Source organism: Parambassis ranga, chromosome 18, assembly GCF_900634625.1.
Source record: "Parambassis ranga chromosome 18, fParRan2.1, whole genome shotgun sequence".
Lineage (NCBI taxonomy): Eukaryota > Metazoa > Chordata > Actinopteri > Ambassidae > Parambassis > Parambassis ranga.
The window spans coordinates 2,024,206-2,051,871 of record NC_041038.1 but is presented as its reverse complement, the minus strand read 5'-3'; the positions used below and the strand labels follow the sequence as shown (position 1 = coordinate 2,051,871).

Genomic DNA, 27,666 nt, shown 5'->3' with positions numbered 1-27,666 from the left:
CCCACTGAGCTGGTGGGTACAGTTTGTGCTCTGTGCTGCAGAGTCCTGATGTCTCCCAGCTTATGTTCCAGTGGGTGGCGGGAATCAAACAGCGAGTACTGGTCTGTGTGTGTGGGTTTCCTGCACACCTCCACATTGAGGCTTCTGGCCTCCTCAATGTGGGCTGTGCGGTCACTAATATGTATTAACACATGCCAAAAAGGTATGGGTTCCTTGGGAAGATCCTGCAGATAGGCTTTGTGCTTTGGTCATCACATTGTTATTTGTACACATAAATGTTCCACGTTTGTAGCACATTTTACCTTTGTTGTGTGTTATCATCATGGCTCTAAAACATTTGCCCCGTGTGAGGGTTGAACTCACGACCTTCAGATTATGAGACTGACGCGCTGCCTACTGCGCCAACGAGGCTTGAAACGTGCTGTATTTTGGCACTTTTTTTTTTCTCAACATCTGCTTCTACTACCAAGAAGAAGAAAAATTTTTGTGTTCATGCCCACAACTACTTTTAAATGTCATCGAAACAGAATGGTTGGTGTAATTCATTTTCATCAGGCAGGACCTGTTTGGAACAATAGCAAAATATATTCTTTATGCATGATAACATGTTGAGTTTGTTGGACGTCCTATGGCCAAAGTTCAAAACCTATCTGAAAAATGTTCTTTCGTGAGGAAAAAAAAAAAAAAAAATCTTGTTCTTTTTTCAAGAATGATATATATAAAGTATATCCAATATATAATACCCTATTTTGGACTATATTAGTGATATGTGTTGATGAAGATTCTCAGTCATCCAGGTCATTTTCATTCAGAAGGTTGAAGCAAGGCATCTGGACTTGTAGAGTTTTCTTGAAGACGTTTTGTTGCTCATCCAAGCAGCTTTATCCGTTCTAAGTGTTTGGTGGGAAAACATGGTTTGTATGTAGTGGAGGACCTCAGTGGGTGGGTCTGTGTGAAACTCACAAACAATAGCTCCAAACGTCTCCGTACTTACCTGTGTTGGTCTAACTGACTGTGCCTGGTGTGTCTAACGACTGGCTAATGACTATGAGACTACAGGAGGTGGGACAGGTCGACAGCCCAGTGTTCTTGCTGGGTACATGTGACTTGGGAGTGAAACTTCCTGGGAATGGATGGAAGCTGCATTGTATGTGGTAGAAAGATGATATCTGAATCCACCACCTCTGTTTGGGGAAGGTTTTTCTAACTTAACATGTATGGCTTTCTTGACTGTTCTGTCAAGCCCTTACTGTCCTCTCTGTCTAAGATGTGGACTTTATTGTCTTCAGAAGAGTCTCCCTTTTCTTTGGTGTGAAGGTGAACAGCTGAGTCTTGTCCTGTGGAGGTGGCCTTCTTCTGTGGAATGGTTGTTTAGCTTCTCCAATGTACAGATCAGAGCATTCCCCACTGCACTGGTCTGCATGCATGACATTACTTCTGACACGTATGGGATGACTATATACTTTCTTAGCCGGCTGTTGTTCTTTTTTCTGTTCTTGGTGGGTCTTGTTTTTGTGGCTTTGATGAGTGCCCAGTTGGGATAGCCACAGGTTTGCAGGGCCTTCCTGATGTGTTGTTGCTCCTTCTTCCTCCCCACTGAGCTGGTGGGTACAGTTTGTGCTCTGTGCTGCAGAGTCCTGATGTCTCCCAGCTTATGTTCCAGTGGGTGGCGGGAATCAAACAGCGAGTACTGGTCTGTGTGTGTGGGTTTCCTGCACACCTCCACATTGAGGCTTCTGGCCTCCTCAATGTGGGCTGTGCGGTCACTAATATGTATTAACACATGCCAAAAAGGTATGGGTTCCTTGGGAAGATCCTGCAGATAGGCTTTGTGCTTTGGTCATCACATTGTTATTTGTACACATAAATGTTCCACGTTTGTAGCACATTTTACCTTTGTTGTGTGTTATCATCATGGCTCTAAAACATTTGCCCCGTGTGAGGGTTGAACTCACGACCTTCAGATTATGAGACTGACGCGCTGCCTACTGCGCCAACGAGGCTTGAAACGTGCTGTATTTTGGCACTTTTTTTTTTCTCAACATCTGCTTCTACTACCAAGAAGAAGAAAAATTTTTGTGTTCATGCCCACAACTACTTTTAAATGTCATCGACACAGAATGGTTGGTGTAATTCATTTTCATCAGGCAGGACCTGTTTGGAACAATAGCAAAATATATTCTTTATGCATGATAACATGTTGAGTTTGTTGGACGTCCTATGGCCAAAGTTCAAAACCTATCTGAAAAATGTTCTTTCGTGAGGAAAAAAAAAAAAAAAAAATCTTGTTCTTTTTTCAAGAATGATATATATAAAGTATATCCAATATATAATACCCTATTTTGGACTATATTAGTGATATGTGTTGATGAAGATTCTCAGTCATCCAGGTCATTTTCATTCAGAAGGTTGAAGCAAGGCATCTGGACTTGTAGAGTTTTCTTGAAGACGTTTTGTTGCTCATCCAAGCAGCTTTATCCGTTCTAAGTGTTTGGTGGGAAAACATGGTTTGTATGTAGTGGAGGACCTCAGTGGGTGGGTCTGTGTGAAACTCACAAACAATAGCTCCAAACGTCTCCGTACTTACCTGTGTGGTCTAACTGACTGTGCCTGGTGTGTCTAACGACTGGCTAATGACTATGAGACTACAGGAGGTGGGACAGGTCGACAGCCCAGTGTTCTTGCTGGGTACATGTGACTTGGGAGTGAAACTTCCTGGGAATGGATGGAAGCTGCATTGTATGTGGTAGAAAGATGATATCTGAATCCACCACCTCTGTTTGGGGAAGGTTTTTCTAACTTAACATGTATGGCTTTCTTGACTGTTCTGTCAAGCCCTTACTGTCCTCTCTGTCTAAGATGTGGACTTTATTGTCTTCAGAAGAGTCTCCCTTTTCTTTGGTGTGAAGGTGAACAGCTGAGTCTTGTCCTGTGGAGGTGGCCTTCTTCTGTGGAATGGTTGTTTAGCTTCTCCAATGTACAGATCAGAGCATTCCTCACTGCACTGGTCTGCATCCATGACATTACTTCTGACACGTATGGGATGACTATATACTTTCTTAGCCGGCTGTTGTTCTTTTTTCTGTTCTTGGTGGGTCTTGTTTTGTGGCTTTGATGAGTGCCCAGTTGGGATAGCCACAGGTTTGCAGGGCCTTCCTGATGTGTTGTTGCTCCTTCTTCCTCCCCACTGAGCTGGTGGGTACAGTTTGTGTTCTGTGCTGCAGAGTCCTGATGTCTCCCAGCTTATGTTCCAGTGGGTGGCGGGAATCAAACAGCGAGTACTGGTCTGTGTGTGTGGGTTTCCTGCACACCTCCACATTGAGGCTTCTGGCCTCCTCAATGTGGGCTGTGCGGTCACTAATATGTATTAACACATGCCAACAAGGTATGGGTTCCTTGGGAAGATCCTGCAGATAGGCTTTGTGCTTTGGTCATCACATTGTTATTTGTACACATAAATGTTCCACGTTTGTAGCACATTTTACCTTTGTTGTGTGTTATCATCATGGCTCTAAAACATTTGCCCCGTGTGAGGGTTGAACTCACGACCTTCAGATTATGAGACTGACGCGCTGCCTACTGCGCCAACGAGGCTTGAAACGTGCTGTATTTTGGCACTTTTTTTTTTTCTCAACATCTGCTTCTACTACCAAGAAAAAGAAAAATTTTTGTGTTCATGCCCACAACTACTTTTAAATGTCATCGACACAGAATGGTTGTTGTAATTCATTTTCATCAGGCAGGACCTGTTTGGAACAATAGCAAAATATATTCTTTATGCATGATAACATGTTGAGTTTGTTGGACGTCCTATGGCCAAAGTTCAAAACCTATCTGAAAAATGTTCTTTCGTGAGGAAAAAAAAAAAAAAAAAATCTTGTTCTTTTTTCAAGAATGATATATATAAAGTATATCCAATATATAATACCCTATTTTGGACTATATTAGTGATATGTGTTGATGAAGATTCTCAGTCATCCAGGTCATTTTCATTCAGAAGGTTGAAGCAAGGCATCTGGACTTGTAGAGTTTTCTTGAAGACGTTTGTTGCTCATCCAAGCAGCTTTATCCGTTCTAAGTGTTTGGTGGGAAAACATGGTTTGTATGTAGTGGAGGACCTCAGTGGGTGGGTCTGTGTGAAACTCACAAACAATAGCTCCAAACGTCTCCGTACTTACCTGTGTTGGTCTAACTGACTGTGCCTGGTGTGTCTAACGACTGGCTAACGACTATGAGACTACAGGAGGTGGGGACAGGTCGACAGCCCAGTGTTCTTGCTGGGTACATGTGACTTGGGAGTGAAACTTCCTGGGAATGGATGGAAGCTGCATTGTATGTGGTAGAAAGATGATATCTGAATCCACCACCTCTGTTTGGGGAAGGTTTTTCTAACATAACATGTATGGCTTTCTTGACTGTTCTGTCAAGCCCTTACTGTCCTCTCTGTCTAAGATGTGGACTTTATTGTCTTCAGAAGAGTCTGTCTTTTCTTTGGTGTGAAGGTGAACAGCTGAGTCTTGTCCTGTGGAGGTGGCCTTCTTCTGTGGAATGGTTGTTTAGCTTCTCCAATGTACAGATCAGAGCATTCCCCACTGCACTGGTCTGCATGCATGACATTACTTCTGACACGTATGGGATGACTATATACTTTCTTAGCCGGCTGTTGTTCTTTTTTCTGTTCTTGGTGGGTCTTGTTTTTGTGGCTTTGATGAGTGCCCAGTTGGGATAGCCACAGGTTTGCAGGGCCTTCCTGATGTGTTGTTGCTCCTTCTTCCTCCCCACTGAGCTGGTGGGTACAGTTTGTGCTCTGTGCTGCAGAGTCCTGATGTCTCCCAGCTTATGTTCCAGTGGGTGGCGGGAATCAAACAGCGAGTACTGGTCTGTGTGTGTGGGTTTCCTGCACACCTCCACATTGAGGCTTCTGGCCTCCTCAATGTGGGCTGTGCGGTCACTAATATGTATTAACACATGCCAAAAAGGTATGGGTTCCTTGGGAAGATCCTGCAGATAGGCTTTGTGCTTTGGTCATCACATTGTTATTTGTACACATAAATGTTCCACGTTTGTAGCACATTTTACCTTTGTTGTGTGTTATCATCATGGCTCTAAAACATTTGCCCCGTGTGAGGGTTGAACTCACGACCTTCAGATTATGAGACTGACGCGCTGCCTACTGCGCCAACGAGGCTTGAAACGTGCTGTATTTTGGCACTTTTTTTTTTCTCAACATCTGCTTCTACTACCAAGAAGAAGAAAAATTTTTGTGTTCATGCCCACAACTACTTTTAAATGTCATCGAAACAGAATGGTTGGTGTAATTCATTTTCATCAGGCAGGACCTGTTTGGAACAATAGCAAAATATATTCTTTATGCATGATAACATGTTGAGTTTGTTGGACGTCCTATGGCCAAAGTTCAAAACCTATCTGAAAAATGTTCTTTCGTGAGGAAAAAAAAAAAAAAAAATCTTGTTCTTTTTTCAAGAATGATATATATAAAGTATATCCAATATATAATACCCTATTTTGGACTATATTAGTGATATGTGTTGATGAAGATTCTCAGTCATCCAGGTCATTTTCATTCAGAAGGTTGAAGCAAGGCATCTGGACTTGTAGAGTTTTCTTGAAGACGTTTTGTTGCTCATCCAAGCAGCTTTATCCGTTCTAAGTGTTTGGTGGGAAAACATGGTTTGTATGTAGTGGAGGACCTCAGTGGGTGGGTCTGTGTGAAACTCACAAACAATAGCTCCAAACGTCTCCGTACTTACCTGTGTTGGTCTAACTGACTGTGCCTGGTGTGTCTAACGACTGGCTAACGACTATGAGACTACAGGAGGTGGGACAGGTCGACAGCCCAGTGTTCTTGCTGGGTACATGTGACTTGGGAGTGAAACTTCCTGGGAATGGATGGAAGCTGCATTGTATGTGGTAGAAAGATGATATCTGAATCCACCACCTCTGTTTGGGGAAGGTTTTTCTAACATAACATGTATGGCTTTCTTGACTGTTCTGTCAAGCCCTTACTGTCCTCTCTGTCTAAGATGTGGACTTTATTGTCTTCAGAAGAGTCTGTCTTTTCTTTGGTGTGAAGGTGAACAGCTGAGTCTTGTCCTGTGGAGGTGGCCTTCTTCTGTGGAATGGTTGTTTAGCTTCTCCAATGTACAGATCAGAGCATTCCCCACTGCACTGGTCTGCATGCATGACATTACTTCTGACACGTATGGGATGACTATATACTTTCTTAGCCGGCTGTTGTTCTTTTTTCTGTTCTTGGTGGGTCTTGTTTTTGTGGCTTTGATGAGTGCCCAGTTGGGATAGCCACAGGTTTGCAGGGCCTTCCTGATGTGTTGTTGCTCCTTCTTCCTCCCCACTGAGCTGGTGGGTACAGTTTGTGCTCTGTGCTGCAGAGTCCTGATGTCTCCCAGCTTATGTTCCAGTGGGTGGCGGGAATCAAACAGCGAGTACTGGTCTGTGTGTGTGGGTTTCCTGCACACCTCCACATTGAGGCTTCTGGCCTCCTCAATGTGGGCTGTGCGGTCACTAATATGTATTAACACATGCCAAAAAGGTATGGGTTCCTTGGGAAGATCCTGCAGATAGGCTTTGTGCTTTGGTCATCACATTGTTATTTGTACACATAAATGTTCCACGTTTGTAGCACATTTTACCTTTGTTGTGTGTTATCATCATGGCTCTAAAACATTTGCCCCGTGTGAGGGTTGAACTCACGACCTTCAGATTATGAGACTGACGCGCTGCCTACTGCGCCAACGAGGCTTGAAACGCGCTGTATTTTGGCAGTTTTTTTTTTCTCAACATCTGCTTCTACTACCAAGAAGAAGAAAAATTTTTGTGTTCATGCCCACAACTACTTTTAAATGTCATCGACACAGAATGGTTGGTGTAATTCATTTTCATCAGGCAGGACCTGTTTGGAACAATAGCAAAATATATTCTTTATGCATGATAACATGTTGAGTTTGTTGGACGTCCTATGGCCAAAGTTCAAAACCTATCTGAAAAATGTTCTTTCGTGAGGAAAAAAAAAAAAAAAAATCTTGTTCTTTTTTCAAGAATGATATATATAAAGTATATCCAATATATAATACCCTATTTTGGACTATATTAGTGATATGTGTTGATGAAGATTCTCAGTCATCCAGGTCATTTTCATTCAGAAGGTTGAAGCAAGGCATCTGGACTTGTAGAGTTTTCTTGAAGACGTTTTGTTGCTCATCCAAGCAGCTTTATCCGTTCTAAGTGTTTGGTGGGAAAACATGGTTTGTATGTAGTGGAGGACCTCAGTGGGTGGGTCTGTGTGAAACTCACAAACAATAGCTCCAAACGTCTCCGTACTTACCTGTGTTGGTCTAACTGACTGTGCCTGGTGTGTCTAACGACTGGCTAATGACTATGAGACTACAGGAGGTGGGACAGGTCGACAGCCCAGTGTTCTTGCTGGGTACATGTGACTTGGGAGTGAAACTTCCTGGGAATGGATGGAAGCTGCATTGTATGTGGTAGAAAGATGATATCTGAATCCACCACCTCTGTTTGGGGAAGGTTTTTCTAACATAACATGTATGGCTTTCTTGACTGTTCTGTCAAGCCCTTACTGTCCTCTCTGTCTAAGATGTGGACTTTATTGTCTTCAGAAGAGTCTGTCTTTTCCTTGGTGTGAAGGTGAACAGCTGAGTCTTGTCCTGTGGAGGTGGCCTTCTTCTGTGGAATGGTTGTTTAGCTTCTCCAATGTACAGATCAGAGCATTCCCCACTGCACTGGTCTGCATGCATGACATTACTTCTGACACGTATGGGATGACTATATACTTTCTTAGCCGGCTGTTGTTCTTTTTTCTGTTCTTGGTGGGTCTTGTTTTTGTGGCTTTGATGAGTGCCCAGTTGGGATAGCCACAGGTTGCAGGGCCTTCCTGATGTGTTGTTGCTCCTTCTTCCTCCCCACTGAGCTGGTGGGTACAGTTTGTGCTCTGTGCTGCAGAGTCCTGATGTCTCCCAGCTTATGTTCCAGTGGGTGGCGGGAATCAAACAGCGAGTACTGGTCTGTGTGTGTGGGTTTCCTGCACACCTCCACATTGAGGCTTCTGGCCTCCTCAATGTGGGCTGTGCGGTCACTAATATGTATTAACACATGCCAAAAAGGTATGGGTTCCTTGGGAAGATCCTGCAGATAGGCTTTGTGCTTTGGTCATCACATTGTTATTTGTATACATAAATGTTCCACGTTTGTAGCACATTTTACCTTTGTTGTGTGTTATCATCATGGCTCTAAAACATTTGCCCCGTGTGAGGGTTGAACTCACGACCTTCAGATTATGAGACTGACGCGCTGCCTACTGCGCCAACAAGGCTTGAAACGTGCTGTATTTTGGCACTTTTTTTTTCTCAACATCTGCTTCTACTACCAAGAAGAAGAAAAATTTTTGTGTTCATGCCCACAACTACTTTTAAATGTCATCGACACAGAATGGTTGGTGTAATTCATTTTCATCAGGCAGGACCTGTTTGGAACAATAGCAAAATATATTCTTTATGCATGATAACATGTTGAGTTTGTTGGACGTCCTATGGCCAAAGTTCAAAACCTATCTGAAAAATGTTCTTTCGTGAGGAAAAAAAAAAAAAAAAATCTTGTTCTTTTTTCAAGAATGATATATATAAAGTATATCCAATATATAATACCCTATTTTGGACTATATTAGTGATATGTGTTGATGAAGATTCTCAGTCATCCAGGTCATTTCATTCAGAAGGTTGAAGCAAGGCATCTGGACTTGTAGAGTTTTCTTGAAGACGTTTTGTTGCTCATCCAAGCAGCTTTATCCGTTCTAAGTGTTTGGTGGGAAAACATGGTTTGTATGTAGTGGAGGACCTCAGTGGGTGGGTCTGTGTGAAACTCACAAACAATAGCTCCAAACGTCTCCGTACTTACCTGTGTTGGTCTAACTGACTGTGCCTGGTGTGTCTAACGACTGGCTAATGACTATGAGACTACAGGAGGTGGGACAGGTCGACAGCCCAGTGTTCTTGCTGGGTACATGTGACTTGGGAGTGAAACTTCCTGGGAATGGATGGAAGCTGCATTGTATGTGGTAGAAAGATGATATCTGAATCCACCACCTCTGTTTGGGGAAGGTTTTTCTAACTTAACATGTATGGCTTTCTTGACTGTTCTGTCAAGCCCTTACTGTCCTCTCTGTCTAAGATGTGGACTTTATTGTCTTCAGAAGAGTCTCCCTTTTCTTTGGTGTGAAGGTGAACAGCTGAGTCTTGTCCTGTGGAGGTGGCCTTCTTCTGTGGAATGGTTGTTTAGCTTCTCCAATGTACAGATCAGAGCATTCCTCACTGCACTGGTCTGCATGCATGACATTACTTCTGACACGTATGGGATGACTATATACTTTCTTAGCCGGCTGTTGTTCTTTTTTCTGTTCTTGGTGGGTCTTGTTTTTGTGGCTTTGATGAGTGCCCAGTTGGGATAGCCACAGGTTTGCAGGGCCTTCCTGATGTGTTGTTGCTCCTTCTTCCTCCCCACTGAGCTGGTGGGTACAGTTTGTGCTCTGTGCTGCAGAGTCCCTGATGTCTCCCAGCTTATGTTCCAGTGGGTGGCGGGAATCAAACAGCGAGTACTGGTCTGTGTGTGTGGGTTTCCTGCACACCTCCACATTGAGGCTTCTGGCCTCCTCAATGTGGGCTGTGCGGTCACTAATATGTATTAACACATGCCAAAAAGGTATGGGTTCCTTGGGAAGATCCTGCAGATAGGCTTGTGCTTTGGTCATCACATTGTTATTTGTACACATAAATGTTCCACGTTTGTAGCACATTTTACCTTTGTTGTGTGTTATCATCATGGCTCTAAAACATTTGCCCCGTGTGAGGGTTGAACTCACGACCTTCAGATTATGAGACTGACGCGCTGCCTACTGCGCCAACGAGGCTTGAAACGTGCTGTATTTTGGCACTTTTTTTTTTCTCAACATCTGCTTCTACTACCAAGAAGAAGAAAAATTTTTGTGTTCATGCCCACAACTACTTTTAAATGTCATCGACACAGAATGGTTGGTGTAATTCATTTTCATCAGGCAGGACCTGTTTGGAACAATAGCAAAATATATTCTTTATGCATGATAACATGTTGAGTTTGTTGGACGTCCTATGGCCAAAGTTCAAAACCTATCTGAAAAATGTTCTTTCGTGAGGAAAAAAAAAAAAAAAAATCTTGTTCTTTTTTTCAAGAATGATATATATAAAGTATATCCAATATATAATACCCTATTTTGGACTATATTAGTGATATGTGTTGATGAAGATTCTCAGTCATCCAGGTCATTTTCATTCAGAAGGTTGAAGCAAGGCATCTGGACTTGTAGAGTTTCTTGAAGACGTTTTGTTGCTCATCCAAGCAGCTTTATCCGTTCTAAGTGTTTGGTGGGAAAACATGGTTTGTATGTAGTGGAGGACCTCAGTGGGTGGGTCTGTGTGAAACTCACAAACAATAGCTCCAAACGTCTCCGTACTTACCTGTGTTGGTCTAACTGACTGTGCCTGGTGTGTCTAACGACTGGCTAACGACTATGAGACTACAGGAGGTGGGACAGGTCGACAGCCCAGTGTTCTTGCTGGGTACATGTGACTTGGGAGTGAAACTTCCTGGGAATGGATGGAAGCTGCATTGTATGTGGTAGAAAGATGATATCTGAATCCACCACCTCTGTTTGGGGAAGGTTTTTCTAACATAACATGTATGGCTTTCTTGACTGTTCTGTCAAGCCCTTACTGTCCTCTCTGTCTAAGATGTGGACTTTATTGTCTTCAGAAGAGTCTGTCTTTTCTTGGTGTGAAGGTGAACAGCTGAGTCTTGTCCTGTGGAGGTGGCCTTCTTCTGTGGAATGGTTGTTTAGCTTCTCCAATGTACAGATCAGAGCATTCCCCACTGCACTGGTCTGCATGCATGACATTACTTCTGACACGTGATGGGATGACTATATACTTTCTTAGCCGGCTGTTGTTCTTTTTTCTGTTCTGGTGGGTCTTGTTTTTGTGGCTTTGATGAGTGCCCAGTTGGGATAGCACAGGTTTGCAGGGGCCTTCCTGATGTGTTGTTGCTCCTTCTTCCTCCCCACTGAGCTGGTGGGTACAGTTTGTGCTCTGTGCTGGCAGAGTCCTGATGTCTCCCAGCTTATGTTCCAGTGGGTGGCGGGGAATCAAACAGCGAGTACTGGTCTGTGTGTGTGGGTTTCCTGCACACCTCCACATTGAGGCTTCTGGCCTCCTCAATGTGGGCTGTGCGGTCACTAATATGTATTAACACATGCCAAAAGGTATGGGTTCCTTGGGAAGATCCTGCAGATAGGCTTTGTGCTTTGGTCATCACATTGTTATTTGTACACATAATGTTCCACGTTTGTAGCACATTTTACCTTTGTTGTGTGTTATCATCATGGCTCTAAAACATTTGCCCCGTGTGAGGGTTGAACTCACGACCTTCAGATTATGAGACTGACAGCGCTGCCTACTGCGCCAAAGCTGGGGAACAATAGTCTGTCATGGGGGGGGAAGAAAGGAAAGAAGGGGGGAAGAAGGGGGAAGAGGGAAAAAGAAGGAAAAAGAAGGAAAAAATGAGGAAAAAATGAGGAAAAAGAAGGAAGAAGAGGAGAAAAATGAGAAAAAAACGTGAGAGAAGGGAAGAGATGATTTTATTTGGACATAAATGATTTTAAACCTGTTTTTCATTTTTATATTAATTTATGCTTCGACCCCAAGGTTCCCGGTTTCGAGTCCCACAAACGCCAAATATTAATGCATTAGATTGGACTGATTTAAAAAAATGTGTAACTGGAAGTGCTGTGTACATGAGAAGTCTTTGCTTAATGCTGTTGTGGACAACCAACAACACACTTTACACCGATTTGCCGATTATTAACCTTACGTACTGATACATTGATATTTTTATGTCTGCATTGTGGTGTGTGGTGAGATCCATCATCGCCCTCTACACGCCCACACAACAGCATTAAGCAAAGACTTCTCATGTACACAGCACTTAACAGACTCTAATCTCAACACACACACACAGAAACAATACATTACTCACTTTACCAAACTTTATTATAGTTGTCACAAGCATTTTACAGAGTAATAAATTATAACAAACAATTATTATAAAATAGGTCTGGCACAGTGCTGAGGTATTTGTCCGAGGGGTCATCTATGCCTCTCTCATATTATTTTTTTTGTTTTATGTTTCCAGCCCACTGCTCTTTTGGGACAGTCTCTACTTTCAGTAGAGACTGTCCCCTTGTACTGCTGTGCCCCGTTTCTGCTGTTCTGTACTGTCCACACTTCTTACACGTGTTGTGCAGTACTTCACGCTGCAGTGTACGTGCAGGAGCAGCAGTAGTCACAGGGGCAGGAGAAGGACAGGCTGGGGCAGATGCTGGGGGCACATTTGCATGGGGCAGAGGGTCAGCTGCCACGACTGGGGAGGTCCGCACCTGCATCAGTACCATGCTGTCCTGCCTCTTCACCCTCTTGGTGTGCCACTGCACCAGAGTAGTGTGGTTAATGTCCACCAGCTGCATACTAGTCTGCTGCATGACAGCCCCATTACACAGAATAAGCTGCCTTATTTTACGGTAATCCTCCAAGATGTGGTCCCATCTGGAAAATGTGCTTGTCCCCCTTTTCTTGGACTACGGTGGATAGCACAGAGCCTAATGAAGATCATTTCCACTAGACGACAGCAATCTGGCCACTGAGCAGTGGTGCAGTAGTGGTGAGCGCTTGTCGCTCTCCACCCCGGGTGTAAAGTCCTGCCTCTTCTTTGGCGACCTAACCTGCCTGTATTCAGCCTGCTCTGGTGCCTGGCAGCAAACACCACCCTTTGCTTGCTGTAGTCCAGAAGGTTCTGCCACGACGCAACAATGGTGCTGACCTGAGGGAGAGCAGAATGACAACACAGGCACATGAGAAAAGAAAATATAAGCGTGGACATGTATGACAGGCGCAGAAGCACACACAAACATCTGACCTGCTGACTGGTGAGGGGCTAGAGAGGACTGCTTCCTCAGCTCCACCAGATACTCTGCCAAGCTGTCAACTCTGTCTATGCCTGGCACACCAGCATCAACCACAGCCTGGGGGAAAACAGAGATGAGAAATATAAGAACCCAGAAAGCACAAATCACACAATAATATTTCTTAATAGCACTAATGTTACTACACATACATGTGCTTTGACATACCCAGATGCTGAGGATACACCAGCTGTGGCATGGAGGTGGTGGTAGCCTCCTCCTCACAGAGGATGAGGACTGGTGGTCCTCCTAGCCACCAAGCTGGGCTTTAATGCAGCAGAAGTGCACCCCACCAAAGGGAGATTTAGTGAACTGGAGAGAGAGGAGCAGGACACTGAGTGGCAGGCTGGTAAAGCAACATTACATGATGTAACAGACACAGCATTTGATGTTATCTGTGTGTATTGAAGCAACTGTCACTCATTAAACTGCATGATGCTATATAATATGTCCATAGTAAGTAACAGGCTAACACTTTACCTTCTCATAGAGGTCATGCCACCTTTGCTGCCTAGGAGCTGGCCTGCAGCCTCCAGCAGGGCAAACACCTGAGCTGGCAGCCTGCTCATACCACTCATCTTCTCCCATAGCCGTGTGGTTATTGCTCATCTAAAGACACTGACAACAATAAAAAACGCTGAGCATGCAATAATGAACAACGCGCTGTGACGCCGCTGCACTAAAATAAACAGTTAATATGCGAATACATACGCGTCCACAGCGATCGTGTAATATAAAGAACACGTGCTCCCTGGTTTTCAAATAATGTACGGAAGCGCTGAACTGAATATGTTTTCTTTATGTCACTATAACGTGATCTTATCACGTTATAACAAGCTAGCGGCTCATCGCGTCCTGTCATGCTATAACGGGATGAGCCGCTTGTTTTACAACGTGACAGCGTCTTATCACGTTATAACGATAAGACGCTGTTGTAAACCGCACGTTTGCAGTATTTACTTACTGTTTAGACGCGTCGAGATCCTTCGTCGTAGACGACCGCTGACTGAAGCGGTTGCTATGGACTCGCTACGTCATCCAATGTAGAATGGAAATGCGCGCCGCCATTGGCGCTGTCGAGCGTCGTCGCGCCGCGCGATTGGATGAAATCCAATCTTACATTGGACCGGCGGCGTACGCGATAGGGCCAGGAGATTGGAATTGACAGACTGTCGTGAGCCAGGTAGCGCCAACGAGGCTTGAAACGTGCTGTATTTGGCACTTTTTTTTTCTCAACATCTGCTTCTACTACCAAGAAGAAGAAAAATTTTTGTGTTCATGCCCACAACTACTTTTAAATGTCATCGACACAGAATGGTTGGTGTAATTCTTTTCATCAGGCAGGACCTGTTGGAACAATAGCAAAATATATTCTTTATGCATGATAACATGTTGAGTTGTTGGACGTCCTATGGCCAAAGTTCAAAACCTATCTGAAAAATGTTCTTTCGTGAGGAAAAAAAAAAAAAAAAAAAGCTTGTTCTTTTTTCAAGAATGATATATATAAGTATATCCAAGTATAGATACCCCTATTTTGGACTATATTAGTGATATGTTTTGATGAAGAGTCTCAGTCATCCAGGTCATTTCATTCAGAAGGTTGAAGCAAGGCATCTGGACTTGTAGAGTTTCTTGAAGACGTTTTGTTGCTCATCCAAGCAGCTTTATTATCCGTTCTAAGTGTTTGGTGGGAAAAACATGTTTTGTATGTAGTGGAGGACCTCAGTGGGTGGGTCTGTGTGAAACTCACAACATAGCTAGCTCAAACGTCGCCGTACTTACCTGTGTTGGTCTAACTGACTGTGCCTGGTGTGTCCTAACGACTGGCTAATGACTATGAGACTACAGGAGGTGGGACAGGTCGACAGCCCAGTGTTCTTGCTGGGTACATGTGACTTGGGAGTGAAACTTCCTGGGAATGGATGGAAGCTGCATTGTATGTGGTAGAAAGATGATATCTGAATCCACCACCTCTGTTTGGGGAAGGTTTTCTAACTTAACATGTATGGCTTTCTTGACTGTTCTGTCAAGCCCTTACTGTCCTCTCTGTCTAAGATGTGGACTTTATTGTCTTCAGAAGAGTCTCCCTTTTCTTTGGTGTGAAGGTGAACAGCTGAGTCTTGTCCTGTGGAGGTGGCCTTCTTCTGTGGAATGGTTGTTTAGCTTCTCCAATGTACAGATCAGAGCATTCCTCACTGCACTGGTCTGCATCCATGACATTACTTCTGACACGTATGGATGACTATATACTTTCTTAGCCGGCTGTTGTTCTTTTTTCTGTTCTTGGTGGGTCTTGTTTTTGTGGCTTTGATGAGTGCCCAGTTGGGATAGCCACAGGTTGGCAGGGCCTTCCTGATGTTTGTTGCTCCTTCTTCCTCCCCACTGAGTGGTGGGTACAGTTTGGTGTTCTGTGCTGCAGAGTCTGATGTCTCCCAGCTTATGTTCCAGTGGGTGGGCGGGAATCAAACAGCGAGTACTGGTCTGTGTGTGTGGGGTTTCCTGCACACCTCCACATTGAGGCTTCTGCCTCCTCAATGTGGGCTGTGCGGTCCCTAATATGTATTAACACATGCCAACAAGGTATGGGTTCCTTGGGAAGATCCTGCAGATAGGCTTTGTGCTTTGGTCATCACATGGTTATTTGTACACTAAATGTTCCACGTTTGTAGCACATTTTACCTTGTTGTGTGTTATCATCATGGCTCTAAAACATTTGCCCCGTGTGAGGGTTGAACTCACGACCTTCAGATTATGAGACTGACGCGCTGCCTACTGCGCCAACGAGGCTTGAAACGTGCTGTATTTTGGCACTTTTTTTTTTTCTCAACATCTGCTTCTACTACCAAGAAAAGAAAAATTTTTGTGTTCATGCCCACAACTACTTTTAAATGTCATCGACACAGAATGGTTGTTGTAATTCATTTTCATCAGGCAGGACCTGTTTGGAACAATAGCAAAATATATTCTTTATGCATGATAACATGTTGAGTTTGTTGGACGTCCTATGGCCAAAGTTCAAAACCTATCTGAAAAATGTTCTTTCGTGAGGAAAAAAAAAAAAAAAATCTTGTTCTTTTTTCAAGAATGATATATATAAAGTATATCCAATATATAATACCCTATTTTGGACTATATTAGTGATATGTGTTGATGAAGATTCTCAGTCATCCAGGTCATTTTCATTCAGAAGGTTGAAGCAAGGCATCTGGACTTGTAGAGTTTTCTTGAAGACGTTTTGTTGCTCATCCAAGCAGCTTTATCCGTTCTAAGTGTTTGGTGGGAAAACATGGTTTGTATGTAGTGGAGGACCTCAGTGGGTGGGTCTGTGTGAAACTCACAAACAATAGCTCCAAACGTCTCCGTACTTACCTGTGTTGGTCTAACTGACTGTGCCTGGTGTGTCTAACGACTGGCTAATGACTATGAGACTACAGGAGGTGGGACAGGTCGACAGCCCAGTGTTCTTGCTGGGTACATGTGACTTGGGAGTGAAACTTCCTGGGAATGGATGGAAGCTGCATTGTATGTGGTAGAAAGATGATATCTGAATCCACCACCTCTGTTTGGGGAAGGTTTTTCTAACTTAACATGTATGGCTTTCTTGACTGTTCTGTCAAGCCCTTACTGTCCTCTCTGTCTAAGATGTGGACTTTATTGTCTTCAGAAGAGTCTCCCTTTTCTTTGGTGTGAAGGTGAACAGCTGAGTCTTGTCCTGTGGAGGTGGCCTTCTTCTGTGGAATGGTTGTTTAGCTTCTCCAATGTACAGATCAGAGCATTCCTCACTGCACTGGTCTGCATCCATGACATTACTTCTGACACGTATGGGATGACTATATACTTTCTTAGCCGGCTGTTGTTCTTTTTTCTGTTCTTGGTGGGTCTTGTTTTTGTGGCTTTGATGAGTGCCCAGTTGGGATAGCCACAGGTTTGCAGGGCCTTCCTGATGTGTTGTTGCTCCTTCTTCCTCCCCACTGAGCTGGTGGGTACAGTTTGTGTTCTGTGCTGCAGAGTCCTGATGTCTCCCAGCTTATGTTCCAGTGGGGTGGCGGGAATCAAACAGCGAGTACTGGTCTGTGTGTGTGGGTTTCCTGCACACCGCACATTGAGGCTTCTGGCCTCCTCAATGTGGGCTGTGCGGTCCACTAATATGTATGAACACATGCCAACAAGGTATGGGTTCCTTGGAAGATCCTGCAGATAGGCTTTGTGCTTTGGTCATCACATTGTTATTTGTACACATAAATGTTCACGTTTGTAGCACATTTACCTTTGTTGTGTGTTATCATCATGGCTCTAAAACATTTGCCCCGGTGTGAGGTTGAACTCACGAACCTTCAATTATGAGACTGACGCGCTGCCTACTGCGCCAACGAGGCTTGAAACGTGCTGTATTTTGGCACTTTTTTTTTCTCAACATCTGCTTCTACTACCAAGAAGAAGAAAATTTTTGTGTTCTATGCCCACAACTACTTTTAAATGTCATCGACACAGAATGGTTGGTGTAATTCATTTTCATCAGGCAGGACCTGTTTGGAACAATAGCAAAATATATTCTTTATGCATGATAACATGTTGAGTTTGTTGGACGTCCTATGGCCAAAGTTCAAAACCTATCTGAAACATGTTCTTTCGTGAGGAAAAAAAAAAAAAAAAAATCTTGTTCTTTTTCAAGAATGATATATATAAAGTATTCCAATATATAATACCCTATTTTGGACTATATTAGTGATATGTGTGATGAGATTCTCAGTCATCCAGGTCATTTTCATTCAGAAGGTTGAAGCAAGGCATCTGGACTTGTAGAGTTTTCTTGAAGACGTTTTGTTGCTCATCCAAGCAGCTTTATCCGTTCTAAGTGTTTGGTGGGAAAACATGGTTTGTATGTAGTGGAGGGACCTCAGTGGGTGGGTCTGTGTGAAACTCACAAACAATAGCTCCAAACGTCTCCGTACTTACCTGTGTTGGTCTAACTGACTGTGCCTGGTGTGTCTAACGACTGGCTAACGACTATGAGACTACAGGAGGTGGGACAGGTCGACAGCCCAGTGTTCTTGCTGGGTACATGTGACTTGGGAGTGAAACTTCCTGGGAATGGATGGAAGCTGCATTGTATGTGGTAGAAAGATGATATCTGAATCCACCACCTCTGTTTGGGGAAGGTTTTTCTAACATAACATGTATGGCTTTCTTGACTGTTCTGTCAAGCCCTTACTGTCCTCTCTGTCTAAGATGTGGACTTTATTGTCTTCAGAAGAGTCTCCCTTTTCTTTGGTGTGAAGGTGAACAGCTGAGTCTTGTCCTGTGGAGGTGGCCTTCTTCTGTGGAATGGTTGTTTAGCTTCTCCAATGTACAGATCAGAGCATTCCCCACTGCACTGGTCTGCATGCATGACATTACTTCTGACACGTATGGGATGACTATATACTTTCTTAGCCGGCTGTTGTTCTTTTTTTCTGTTCTTGGTGGGTCTTGTTTTTGTGGCTTTGATGAGTGCCCAGTTGGGGATAGCCACAGTTTGCAGGCCTTCCTGATGTGTTGTTGCTCCTTCTTCCTCCCCACTGAGCTGGTGGGTACAGTTTGTGCTCTGTGCTGCAGAGTCCTGATGTCTCCCAGCTTATGTTCCAGTGGGTGGCGGAATCAAACAGCGAGTACTGGTCTGTGTGTGTGGGTTTCCTGCACACCTCCACATTGAGGCTTCTGGCCTCCTCAATGTGGGCTGTGCGGTCACATATATTATAACACATGCCAAAAAGGTATGGGTTCCTTGGGAAAATCCTGCAGATAGGCTTTGTGCTTTGGTCATCACATTGTTATTTGTACACATAAATGTTCCACGTTTGTAGCACATTTACCTTTGTTGTGTGTTATCATCATGGCTCTAAAACATTTGCCCCGTGTGAGGGTTGAACTCACGACCTTCAGATTATGAGACTGACCGCGCTGCTACTGCGCCAAAGCTGGGGAACAATAGTCTGTCATGGGGGGGGAAGAAAGGAAAGAAGGGGGGAAGAAGGGGGAAGAGGGAAAAAAGAAGGAAAAAGAAGGAAAAAATGAGGAAAAAATGAGGAAAAAGAAGGAAGAAGAGGAGAAAAATGAGAAAAAACGTGAGAGAAGGGAAGAGATGATTTTTATTTGGACTAAATGATTTTAAACCTGTTTTTCATTTTTATATTAATTTATGCTTCGACCCCAAGGTTCCCGGTTCGAGTCCCACAAACGCCAAATATTATGCATTAGATTTGGACTGATTTAAAAAAATGGTGTAACTGGAAGTGCTGTGTACATGAGAAGTCTTTGCTTAATGCTGTTGTGTGACAACACAACAACACACTTTAACACCGATTTTGCCGATTATTAACCTTACGTTACTGATACATTGATATTTTTATGTCTGCATTTGTGGTGTGTGGTGAGATCATCATCGCCCTCTACACGCCCACACAACAGCATTAAGCAAAGACTTCTCATGTACACAGCACTTAACAGACTCTAATCTCAACACAAAACACACAGAAACAATACATTACTCACTTTACCAAACTTTATTTATAGTTGTCACAAGCATTTTACAGAGTAATAAATTATAACAAAAACAATTATTTATAAAAATAGGTCTGGCACAGTGCTGAGGGTATTTGTCCGAGGGGTCATCTATGCCTCTCTCATATTATTTTTTTTGTTTATGTTGTCCAGCCACTGCTCTTTGGGACAGTCTCTACTTTCAGTAGAGACTGGTCCCCTTGTACTGGCTGTGCCCCGTTTCTGCTGTTCTGTACTGTCCACACTTCTTACACGTGTTGGGCAGTACTTCACGCTGCAGTGTACGTGCAGGAGGCAGCAGTAGTCACAGGGGCAGGAGAAGGACAGGCTGGGGGCAGATGCTGGGGGCACATTTGCATGGGGCAGAGGGTCAGCTGCCACGACTGGGGAGGTCCAGCACCTGCATCAGTACCATGCTGTCCTGCCTCTTCACCCTCTTGTTGTGCCACTGCACCAGAGTAGTGTGGTTAATGTCCACCAGCTGCATACTAGTCTGCTGCATGACAGCCCCATTACACAGAATAAGCTGCCTTATTTTACGGTAATCCTCCAAGATGTGGTCCCATCTGGAAAATGTGCTTGTCCCCCTTTTCTTGGGACTACGGTGGATAGCACAGAGGCCTAATGAAGATCATTTCCACTAGACGACAGCAATCTGGCCACTGAGCCAGTGGTGCAGTAGTGGTGAGCGCTTGTCGCTCTCCACCCCGGGTGTAAAGTCCTGCCTCTTCTTTGGCGACCTAAACCTGCCTGTATTCAGCCTGCTCTGGTGCCTGGCAGCAAACACCACCCTTTGCTTGCTGTAGTCCAGAAGGTTCTGCCACGACGCAACAATGGTGCTGACCTGAGGGAGAGCAGAATGACAACACAGGCACATGAGAAAAGAAAATATAAGCGTGGACATGTATGACAGGCGCAGAAGCACACACAAACATCTGACCTGCTGACTGGTGAGGGCTAGAGAGGACTGCTTCCTCAGCTCCACCAGATACTCTGCCAAGCTGTCAACTCTGTCTATGCCTGGCACACCAGCATCAACCACAGCCTGGGGGGAAAACCAGAGATGAGAAATATAAAGAACCCAGAAAGCACAAATCACACAATAATATTTCTTAATAGCAACTAATGTTACTACACATACATGTGCTTTGACATACCCAGATGCTGAGGATACACCAGGCTGTGGCATGGAGGTGGTGGTAGCCTCCTCCTCACAGAGGATGAGGACTGGTGGTCCTCCTAGCCACCAAGCTGGGCTTTAATGCAGCAGAGTGCACCCCACCAAAGGGAGATTTAGTGAACTGGAGAGAGAGGAGCAGGACACTGAGTGGCAGGCTGGTAAAGCAACATTACATGATGTAACAGACACAGCATTTGATGTTATCTGTGTGTATTGAAGCAACTGTCACTCATTAAACTGCATGATGCTATATAATAATGTCCATAGTAAGTAACAGGCTAACACTTTACCTTCTCATAGAGGTCATGCCCACCTTTGCTGCCTAGGAGCTGGCCTGCAGCCTCCAGCAGGGCAAACACCTGAGCTGGCAGCCTGCTCATCCACTCATCTTCTCCCATAGCCGTGTGGTTATTGCTCATCTAAAGACACTGACAACAATAAAAAACGCTGAGCATGCAATAATGAACAACGCGCTGTGACGCCGCTGCACTAAATAAACAGTTAATATGCGAATACATACGCGTCCACAGCGATCGTGTAATATAAAGAACACGTGCTCCTGGTTTCAAATAATGTACGGAAGCGCTGAACTGAATTATGTTTTCTTTATGTCACTATAACGTGATCTTATCACGTTATAACAAGCTAGCGGCTCATCGCGTCCTGTCATGCTATAACGGGATGAGCCGCTGTTTTACAACGTGACAGCGTCTTATCACGTTATAACGATAAGACGCTGTTGTAAACCGCACGTTTGCAGTATTTACTTACTGTTTAGACGCGTCGAATCCTTCGTCGTAGACGACCGACTGACTGGAAGCGGTTGCTATGGACTCGCTACGTCATCCAATGTAGAATGGAAATGCGCGCCGCCATTGGCGCTGTCGAGCGTCGTCGCGCCGCGCGATTGGATGAAATCCAATCTTACATTGGACGGCGGCGTACGCGATAGGCCGAGGAGATTGGAATTGGACAGACTGTCGTGAGCCAGGTAGCGCCAACGAGGCTTGAAACGTGCTGTATTTTGGCAGTTTTTTTTTTCTCAACATCTGCTTCTACTACCAAGAAGAAGAAAAAATTTTGTGTTCATGCCCACAACTACTTTAATGTCATCGACACAGAATGGTTGGTGTAATTCATTTTCATCAGGCAGGACCTGTTTGGAACAATAGCAAAATATATTCTTTATGCATGATAACATGTTGAGTTTGTTGGACGTCCTATGGCCAAAGTTCAAAACCTATCTGAAAAATGTTCTTTCGTGAGGAAAAAAAAAAAAAAAAAATCTTGTTCTTTTTTCAAGAATGATATATATAAAGTATATCCAATATATAATACCCTATTTTGGACTATATTAGTGATATGTGTTGATGAAGATTCTCAGTCATCCAGGTCATTTTCATTCAGAAGGTTGAAGCAAGGCATCTGGACTTGTAGAGTTTTCTTGAAGACGTTTTGTTGCTCATCCAAGCAGCTTTATCCGTTCTAAGTGTTTGGTGGGAAAACATGGTTTGTATGTAGTGGAGGACCTCAGTGGGTGGGTCTGTGTGAAACTCACAAACAATAGCTCCAAACGTCTCCGTACTTACCTGTGTTGGTCTAACTGACTGTGCCTGGTGTGTCTAACGACTGGCTAATGACTATGAGACTACAGGAGGTGGGACAGGTCGACAGCCCAGTGTTCTTGCTGGGTACATGTGACTTGGGAGTGAAACTTCCTGGGAATGGATGGAAGCTGCATTGTATGTGGTAGAAAGATGATATCTGAATCCACCACCTCTGTTTGGGGAAGGTTTTTCTAACTTAACATGTATGGCTTTCTTGACTGTTCTGTCAAGCCCTTACTGTCCTCTCTGTCTAAGATGTGGACTTTATTGTCTTCAGAAGAGTCTCCCTTTCTTTGGTGTGAAGGTGAACAGCTGAGTCTTGTCCTGTGGAGGTGGCCTTCTTCTGTGGAATGGTTGTTTAGCTTCTCCAATGTACAGATCAGAGCATTCCTCACTGCACTGGTCTGCATCCATGACATTACTTCTGACACGTATGGGATGACTATATACTTTCTTAGCCGGCTGTTGTTCTTTTTTCTGTTCTTGGTGGGTCTTGTTTTTGTGGCTTTGATGAGTGCCCAGTTGGGATAGCCACAGGTTTGCAGGGCCTTCCTGATGTGTTGTTGCTCCTTCTTCCTCCCCACTGAGCTGGTGGGTACAGTTTGTGTTCTGTGCTGCAGAGTCCTGATGTCTCCCAGCTTATGTTCCAGTGGGTGGCGGGAATCAAACAGCGAGTACTGGTCTGTGTGTGTGGGTTTCCTGCACACCTCCACATTGAGGCTTCTGGCCTCCTCAATGTGGGCTGTGCGGTCACTAATATGTATTAACACATGCCAACAAGGTATGGGTTCCTTGGGAAGATCCTGCAGATAGGCTTTGTGCTTTGGTCATCACATTGTTATTTGTACACATAAATGTTCCACGTTTGTAGCACATTTTACCTTTGTTGTGTGTTATCATCATGGCTCTAAAACATTTGCCCCGTGTGAGGGTTGAACTCACGACCTTCAGATTATGAGACTGACGCGCTGCCTACTGCGCCAACGAGGCTTGAAACGTGCTGTATTTTGGCACTTTTTTTTTTTCTCAACATCTGCTTCTACTACCAAGAAAAAGAAAATTTTTGTGTTCATGCCCACAACTACTTTTAAATGTCATCGACACAGAATGGTTGTTGTAATTCATTTTCATCAGGCAGGACCTGTTTGGAACAATAGCAAAATATATTCTTTATGCATGATAACATGTTGAGTTTGTTGGACGTCCTATGGCCAAAGTTCAAAACCTATCTGAAAAATGTTCTTTCGTGAGGAAAAAAAAAAAAAAAAAATCTTGTTCTTTTTTCAAGAATGATATATATAAAGTATATCCAATATATAATACCCTATTTTGGACTATATTAGTGATATGTGTTGATGAAGATTCTCAGTCATCCAGGTCATTTCATTCAGAAGGTTGAAGCAAGGCATCTGGACTTGTAGAGTTTTCTTGAAGACGTTTTGTTGCTCATCCAAGCAGCTTTATCCGTTCTAAGTGTTTGGTGGGAAAACATGGTTTGTATGTAGTGGAGGACCTCAGTGGGTGGGTCTGTGTGAAACTCACAAACAATAGCTCCAAACGTCCTCCGTACTTACCTGTGTTGGTCTAACTGACTGTGCCTGGTGTGTCTAACGACTGGCTAACGACTATGAGACTACAGGAGGTGGGACAGGTCGACAGCCCAGTGTTCTTGCTGGGTACATGTGACTTGGGAGTGAAACTTCCTGGGAATGGATGGAAGCTGCATTGTATGTGGTAGAAAGATGATATCTGAATCCACCACCTCTGTTTGGGGAAGGTTTTTCTAACATAACATGTATGGCTTTCTTGACTGTTCTGTCAAGCCCTTACTGTCCTCTCTGTCTAAGATGTGGACTTTATTGTCTTCAGAAGAGTCTGTCTTTTCTTTGGTGTGAAGGTGAACAGCTGAGTCTTGTCCTGTGGAGGTGGCCTTCTTCTGTGGAATGGTTGTTTAGCTTCTCCAATGTACAGATCAGAGCATTCCCCACTGCACTGGTCTGCATGCATGACATTACTTCTGACACGTATGGGATGACTATATACTTTCTTAGCCGGCTGTTGTTCTTTTTTCTGTTCTTGGTGGGTCTTGTTTTTGTGGCTTTGATGAGTGCCCAGTTGGGATAGCCACAGGTTTGCAGGGCCTTCCTGATGTGTTGTTGCTCCTTCTTCCTCCCCACTGAGCTGGTGGGTACAGTTTGTGCTCTGTGCTGCAGAGTCCTGATGTCTCCCAGCTTATGTTCCAGTGGGTGGCGGGAATCAAACAGCGAGTACTGGTCTGTGTGTGTGGGTTTCCTGCACACCTCCACATTGAGGCTTCTGGCCTCCTCAATGTGGGCTGTGCGGTCACTAATATGTATTAACACATGCCAAAAAGGTATGGGTTCCTTGGGAAGATCCTGCAGATAGGCTTTGTGCTTTGGTCATCACATTGTTATTTGTACACATAAATGTTCCACGTTTGTAGCACATTTTACCTTTGTTGTGTGTTATCATCATGGCTCTAAAACATTTGCCCCGTGTGAGGGTTGAACTCACGACCTTCAGATTATGAGACTGACGCGCTGCCTACTGCGCCAACGAGGCTTGAAACGTGCTGTATTTTGGCACTTTTTTTTTTCTCAACATCTGCTTCTACTACCAAGAAGAAGAAAAATTTTTGTGTTCATGCCCACAACTACTTTTAAATGTCATCGAAACAGAATGGTTGGTGTAATTCATTTTCATCAGGCAGGACCTGTTTGGAACAATAGCAAAATATATTCTTTATGCATGATAACATGTTGAGTTTGTTGGACGTCCTATGGCCAAAGTTCAAAACCTATCTGAAAAATGTTCTTTCGTGAGGAAAAAAAAAAAAAAAAATCTTGTTCTTTTTTCAAGAATGATATATATAAAGTATATCCAATATATAATACCCTATTTTGGACTATATTAGTGATATGTGTTGATGAAGATTCTCAGTCATCCAGGTCATTTTCATTCAGAAGGTTGAAGCAAGGCATCTGGACTTGTAGAGTTTTCTTGAAGACGTTTTGTTGCTCATCCAAGCAGCTTTATCCGTTCTAAGTGTTTGGTGGGAAAACATGGTTTGTATGTAGTGGAGGACCTCAGTGGGTGGGTCTGTGTGAAACTCACAAACAATAGCTCCAAACGTCTCCGTACTTACCTGTGTTGGTCTAACTGACTGTGCCTGGTGTGTCTAACGACTGGCTAACGACTATGAGACTACAGGAGGTGGGACAGGTCGACAGCCCAGTGTTCTTGCTGGGTACATGTGACTTGGGAGTGAAACTTCCTGGGAATGGATGGAAGCTGCATTGTATGTGGTAGAAAGATGATATCTGAATCCACCACCTCTGTTTGGGGAAGGTTTTTCTAACATAACATGTATGGCTTTCTTGACTGTTCTGTCAAGCCCTTACTGTCCTCTCTGTCTAAGATGTGGACTTTATTGTCTTCAGAAGAGTCTGTCTTTTCTTTGGTGTGAAGGTGAACAGCTGAGTCTTGTCCTGTGGAGGTGGCCTTCTTCTGTGGAATGGTTGTTTAGCTTCTCCAATGTACAGATCAGAGCATTCCCCACTGCACTGGTCTGCATGCATGACATTACTTCTGACACGTATGGGATGACTATATACTTTCTTAGCCGGCTGTTGTTCTTTTTCTGTTCTTGGTGGGTCTTGTTTTTGTGGCTTTGATGAGTGCCCAGTTGGGATAGCCACAGGTTTGCAGGGCCTTCCTGATGTGTTGTTGCTCCTTCTTCCTCCCCACTGAGCTGGTGGGTACAGTTTGTGCTCTGTGCTGCAGAGTCCTGATGTCTCCCAGCTTATGTTCCAGTGGGTGGCGGGAATCAAACAGCGAGTACTGGTCTGTGTGTGTGGGTTTCCTGCACACCTCCACATTGAGGCTTCTGGCCTCCTCAATGTGGGCTGTGCGGTCACTAATATGTATTAACACATGCCAAAAAGGTATGGGTTCCTTGGGAAGATCCTGCAGATAGGCTTTGTGCTTTGGTCATCACATTGTTATTTGTACACATAAATGTTCCACGTTTGTAGCACATTTTACCTTTGTTGTGTGTTATCATCATGGCTCTAAAACATTTGCCCCGTGTGAGGGTTGAACTCACGACCTTCAGATTATGAGACTGACGCGCTGCCTACTGCGCCAACGAGGCTTGAAACGTGCTGTATTTTGGCACTTTTTTTTTTTCTCAACATCTGCTTCTACTACCAAGAAGAAGAAAAATTTTTGTGTTCATGCCCACAACTACTTTTAAATGTCATCGACACAGAATGGTGGTGTAATTCATTTTCATCAGGCAGGACCTGTTTGGAACAATAGCAAAATATATTCTTTATGCATGATAACATGTTGAGTTTGTTGGACGTCCTATGGCCAAAGTTCAAAACCTATCTGAAAAATGTTCTTTCGTGAGGAAAAAAAAAAAAAAAAATCTTGTTCTTTTTTCAAGAATGATATATATAAAGTATATCCAATATATAATACCCTATTTTGGACTATATTAGTGATATGTGTTGATGAAGATTCTCAGTCATCCAGGTCATTTTCATTCAGAAGGTTGAAGCAAGGCATCTGGACTTGTAGAGTTTTCTTGAAGACGTTTTGTTGCTCATCCAAGCAGCTTTATCCGTTCTAAGTGTTTGGTGGGAAACATGGTTTGTATGTAGTGGAGGACCTCAGTGGGTGGGTCTGTGTGAAACTCACAAACAATAGCTCCAAACGTCTCCGTACTTACCTGTGTTGGTCTAACTGACTGTGCCTGGTGTGTCTAACGACTGGCTAATGACTATGAGACTACAGGAGGTGGGACAGGTCGACAGCCCAGTGTTCTTGCTGGGTACATGTGACTTGGGAGTGAAACTTCCTGGGAATGGATGGAAGCTGCATTGTATGTGGTAGAAAGATGATATCTGAATCCACCACCTCTGTTTGGGGAAGGTTTTTCTAACTTAACATGTATGGCTTTCTTGACTGTTCTGTCAAGCCCTTACTGTCCTCTCTGTCTAAGATGTGGACTTTATTGTCTTCAGAAGAGTCTCCCTTTTCTTTGGTGTGAAGGTGAACAGCTGAGTCTTGTCCTGTGGAGGTGGCCTTCTTCTGTGGAATGGTTGTTTAGCTTCTCCAATGTACAGATCAGAGCATTCCCCACTGCACTGGTCTGCATGCATGACATTACTTCTGACACGTATGGGATGACTATATACTTTCTTAGCCGGCTG

The 27,666-nt window shown here is 43.9% G+C and overlaps 1 protein-coding gene, 1 long non-coding RNA gene and 10 other non-coding genes across 12 annotated transcripts in view; 1 reads left to right on the top strand and 11 right to left on the bottom strand.

Moving 5' to 3' along the window:
• dnah2 (dynein, axonemal, heavy chain 2) overlaps positions 1 to 27,666 on the top strand; it is a 117,423-nt gene that overhangs the window by 34,398 nt on the left and 55,359 nt on the right. The window lies entirely within an intron of this gene.
• trnam-cau (transfer RNA methionine (anticodon CAU)) lies at positions 339 to 411 on the bottom strand. The gene has a single exon. It is a non-coding gene; the product is annotated as a tRNA-Met (tRNA).
• Positions 1,931 to 2,003, bottom strand: trnam-cau (transfer RNA methionine (anticodon CAU)). The gene has a single exon. It is a non-coding gene; the product is annotated as a tRNA-Met (tRNA).
• On the bottom strand, positions 3,522 to 3,594 carry trnam-cau (transfer RNA methionine (anticodon CAU)). Its single transcript has one exon. It is a non-coding gene; the product is annotated as a tRNA-Met (tRNA).
• Positions 5,116 to 5,188, bottom strand: trnam-cau (transfer RNA methionine (anticodon CAU)). The gene has a single exon. It is a non-coding gene; the product is annotated as a tRNA-Met (tRNA).
• trnam-cau (transfer RNA methionine (anticodon CAU)) lies at positions 6,708 to 6,780 on the bottom strand. Its single transcript has one exon. It is a non-coding gene; the product is annotated as a tRNA-Met (tRNA).
• Positions 9,889 to 9,961, bottom strand: trnam-cau (transfer RNA methionine (anticodon CAU)). The gene has a single exon. It is a non-coding gene; the product is annotated as a tRNA-Met (tRNA).
• Positions 15,814 to 15,886, bottom strand: trnam-cau (transfer RNA methionine (anticodon CAU)). Its single transcript has one exon. It is a non-coding gene; the product is annotated as a tRNA-Met (tRNA).
• LOC114450643 (uncharacterized) lies at positions 20,423 to 20,844 on the bottom strand. The gene is made up of 3 exons (XR_003672110.1): positions 20,797 to 20,844; positions 20,580 to 20,684; positions 20,423 to 20,483 (listed from the first exon to the last, which is right to left on the bottom strand). It is a non-coding gene; the product is annotated as an uncharacterized LOC114450643 (long non-coding RNA).
• Positions 23,344 to 23,416, bottom strand: trnam-cau (transfer RNA methionine (anticodon CAU)). Its single transcript has one exon. It is a non-coding gene; the product is annotated as a tRNA-Met (tRNA).
• On the bottom strand, positions 24,937 to 25,009 carry trnam-cau (transfer RNA methionine (anticodon CAU)). The gene has a single exon. It is a non-coding gene; the product is annotated as a tRNA-Met (tRNA).
• Positions 26,528 to 26,600, bottom strand: trnam-cau (transfer RNA methionine (anticodon CAU)). Its single transcript has one exon. It is a non-coding gene; the product is annotated as a tRNA-Met (tRNA).